The following is a 4,147-nucleotide window of genomic DNA, read 5'->3' on the forward strand; positions in this document are numbered from 1 at the left end:
ACTTCTTGTCTCTACATATTTTGCATGGATTACATTAATTAATTACTCTTATTGGACTTGTGTTACTGCCCCGTCCTCTGGAAAGAGACAGCTGTGAAACTCCATCGGCTGCGACTTCTCTCTATCACACACAGAGCAGAGTGGAGGAAAGAAACAGAGAAAGTTGATGATGGCTGCACCATCCATGAATGCTTTGTGAGTAAAAACAGCTCAGATCGGATCAATGAAGCTCAACATAGACGATACTAATCAGTAAAAAAAATGTCTTGAAAATGCTGATACCAATCATTGAGATTGGATCAGTACATCTCTAGTTACATACAAAACTTCTTCTTTCTGGTGGTCCAGTCCCTGGTAGCCAATTTGCAAATGCTACAATGCTGAAGCCATGTCCCGCCCTACTCTGCCTCTGATTGGCTAGTACTCTTTGCCTTTGTTAGTTTAGGCATGAGGAGTAAGATTGGTTAGGGTGAGAATATCAGAGTAGGGGTAGAGTAGTACGGGTCATGCCTTTGCCATTGTAGGATTCGTACATTTGCATCCTTGCAGCACAGCAAACTGAGCTAACTAGCTAACGTTAGAGTTAGCACTAGTTTTTTTTACTGTCCATCAGGAAACTCTGTAAATCACCAAGAGTTGAGGTGGAGCATCTGGAGGACGTGAGACGAAGAACCAGAATATATGATCCCAAAATCAGTGATGTAGCTGGTGGTGTGTGACTACCGCTGTAAAACGCTACGCACTTCTTGTACGAGATTGTACCCGGCAACCCAAGTTCCATAGTGCAAAAACAGGCGATCTGAGTGCCAAGTGGGAATGACAGGGACCATTCTCCCTGTTACAAGTCAGTGTAGCATCAACATGATTGATGAGGAAGCTGTTATTTTAAGGTAAAATACTTGCATAATGTTGCTTTAATCTGTTGGTTCTAACGTAAACAGAAGGACAACAGTAGAAGAGAGATGAGTCCTTTGTATATGTGTCATTGTGCAAAACACATGTGAGAGGGGTAGCACATGTGAGCTCTGCTAACCTTCATCTGCCCCAAAAAGCCTGGTTCTCAAGGGTACAGTGTCCCATTAAAGAAAGTGTGTTGGTGCATGTGTGTGACAGTCTGTTCAGTGTCCATGGTGACATCTTCTGTCCAGAAGAGCGTTGCAGTGGTGTTTCAGTTTTTGTGCTCACGGTGTAGCCATGTTCTGCTTTGTTCTTCCTCGACATGGAGTGATAAAAAGATTGATCAGGCTAGTGGTAGTGTGCCACACTCTCTCTCTCTCTCTCTCTCTCTCTATGACCAGGAGCACATGTCACTACCTGCGGGGTCTTAACGTCACAGGACATGTCACATTTTGTATTTACACCTCTCATCATGCTGTCGAACAGCTCTCATTTCAGTTTCATGTATATGCACTGGTTTATGTGTGCATGTTTCACATTAAAAGCCTACCTAAAGGGAGGAAAAATGCTCAATGTGAAACACCAGTGCTGTGTTCAGTGTTAGCTTCCGTCAAAGTACAAGCAAGTGGAATTAGTGAATGAAAACAGTATCTCTGTTAGACTGTTGTAGTGATGGAATCCATCCAAGCTAACCCTGATGACATTATCAGGGTTATGTTTTTATACTCAAGAAAGCTCCCCTAAAGACAGAATAAATGGCCGTTTAGATGTTGCATCTGACAACGTGTAGCCTAGAAGCAATGAAGACTTTTATGCAGTCCCTTTTAGCCATCCGTCCCCAAATCTTTTCAAATTCATCCAGTCTGTCCTTAAGAATGTTAGTTTTTCTCCAGGTCGAGGGTGTCTGTCAGTGTTGTAATCCAAGAGTTAAAGGTTGGTGCATCTATCTTTTTCCAGAACAAGAGAATAAGTTTCTTTGCACAGAGGAGACCATAGGACAGGTGATAATATTGCGCACTGTAGGTTTTTATTGTTTTCTCATGCCCCTAGTATAACCAAGAGTGGATCTGGTATTATATTGACTATAGACTAAACTGTATCAAACAGTGCCTGCCATTAGGGGAACAGGTGTTAACATATTTCAATACTCTATCCCAAATGTCCTCTCCTATTTCTTTGCATACATTTCTATGTAGTTGAAGAAGTCTTTCTTTGATGGCCCACATTTCTCCTGAAGCTGCTGAAACAATGCAAATGTACCCCAGATAAATCCCCCACATTATATAACCCTTACTCCTTCCAATGATCAAAGGTAGGAGTAAATTATGGATTTCCCGAAATCTCAATGTAAAAGATAGTGCCATGAGCTTAAAATGTTTTGCTGTTTGTCTCCAAATCTAAACAGTACTGTGAATAATCGGGTTATAGTTATAGCTTGATTTGAAGAGAGTAGGGTAAACAGTCCTCTCGCTCCATATCTAGCCAATTGGCAAGCACAATTGTCTTATCCAGCCAACAGGAGACACATAAAATGTACCAACACCGATACCCCACCAATGCTACATAGTACTCCTCATGATGGGTAACTGAACTTCATGTGTAAAATCAGTGCAGCGTCCCTTTAACAGCAGATTAAAATATGAGCGGAACAGAACAGGGAGGCTATTTTTTAAACTAAAATCTAAGTAATTATACCAAACCAATTGAACCAGGTATAACTATGAATGAAGACCTATCTTTACTGTGTTTTGGCCCGTTTTAGTTAAAGGCCTCATTGTCTACAGTTGAGGTAAACAAACTCAAACTTACAGTTCTTGGACTTTATTACGAGTGCAACTAATGATTATTCAGCATTCACAAAGAGAGCACACAGACCATGTCTCCTTTATGGGACCACATCCCTGAGGAGATGAGACAGAAATGGAAGCAGTCTGTGAAGGGTCAGTAAAGGATTATGAAAGATTCTGACAGATAAAACGAAAACTAAATATAATTTTGGAATGTGTTTTTTGTTGTAAAAATTGTTATATTGCCTCATGTGATTCCTTTTTTGTGACATTTTAAAAGTGTAAAAATGGTCAATCACCACGTATAGGGCTGTACAGGATACCAAAACACAATGATTCTTATTTTCAGGTGATTATACATGAATAAAAACATACCTATGAATAATATATTACATTTCTGCCTATAGATCCTCCTAAATGTTACACACTGGACAATTTGTGGATTTGTGTTTGTGTGTGTGTGTGTGTGTGTGCGCGTGTGTGTGTGTGTGAAGGCAAAGAGAGGTTAAACAGGTGTGTCAGAAGCTGGTGGCAGAGTGTGAAGATATTCTGACTTTAAAGTTCTCTCCAAACTCTTAGCCACTGGTTTTCACTCCTACGTCTAGACAATAAGCTGTTTTTCCAAATGTAGAAACATGAACTCTCTCTTTCTTTCTTTGACAGAATTACACAAACACACACACACCCCTCTCTCCCCTATGTATTCCACCCTCAGTAGAGGTATTTTTATCCTGACTACTGCTGGAGTAGCCTTGGCTAACAAGTTCTGTCACTTCGTTATGTGTGTGTGGACATATGGGGCTCTAGAGACATACAGACACACACACACACATACTGTATACACGCATAGCAGCAGCTTCTTATATCATCCCTAGAAGTTGTTTATTGTGAATGTTATGTAAGCAGTTGGACATGCTGCCTGGGCTGTGTGGGAGCTTGTTTCACCTCAGCACTCTGATTGTGCCAGCAGAGACCCTGTAGCCCATCTGTTGAGTAGGAGCTCAACTGACCCACGTAGAAAAACTACTTCTCTCCTCTCCACTACAAGATTTAAAAAAATTAAAATTAAAATTAAATCAATTGAACTCCAGTGCCTAAAAGTTGCCCCAATCAGTAACTCTGGAGTATTCAGATGACATGACCCGCTGCCTCTCCAAACTTCCTTTAAATGAGCAGCTGTACAAAGTGACTATTGGGAATCTAAATTGACTGTTAAAATTCAAGTTTTTTTTTTTGTATAGTTTAACAGGACTATGACGTTTTCCAAACACCACCGTGTTTTTCCAGTTTATATATCACACACAGACTTTAAAAGTCTTCAGAAGCATTACATCTGACAAAAAGATCTAAAAACACTGAAGTATAATTACAAGCATTTCATAGGTGTCAAAGGTTTTTATTGACAATTACATTAAGATTTTGTCCTCTGCTGTTCGCCATGGCATGCTGTCAATTAACTTCTG

This window comes from Morone saxatilis, unplaced genomic scaffold, assembly GCF_004916995.1.
Source record: "Morone saxatilis isolate NCDOM2014 unplaced genomic scaffold, NCSU_SB_2.0 Contig10, whole genome shotgun sequence".
In the NCBI taxonomy this organism is placed as follows: Eukaryota; Metazoa; Chordata; class Actinopteri; family Moronidae; genus Morone; species Morone saxatilis.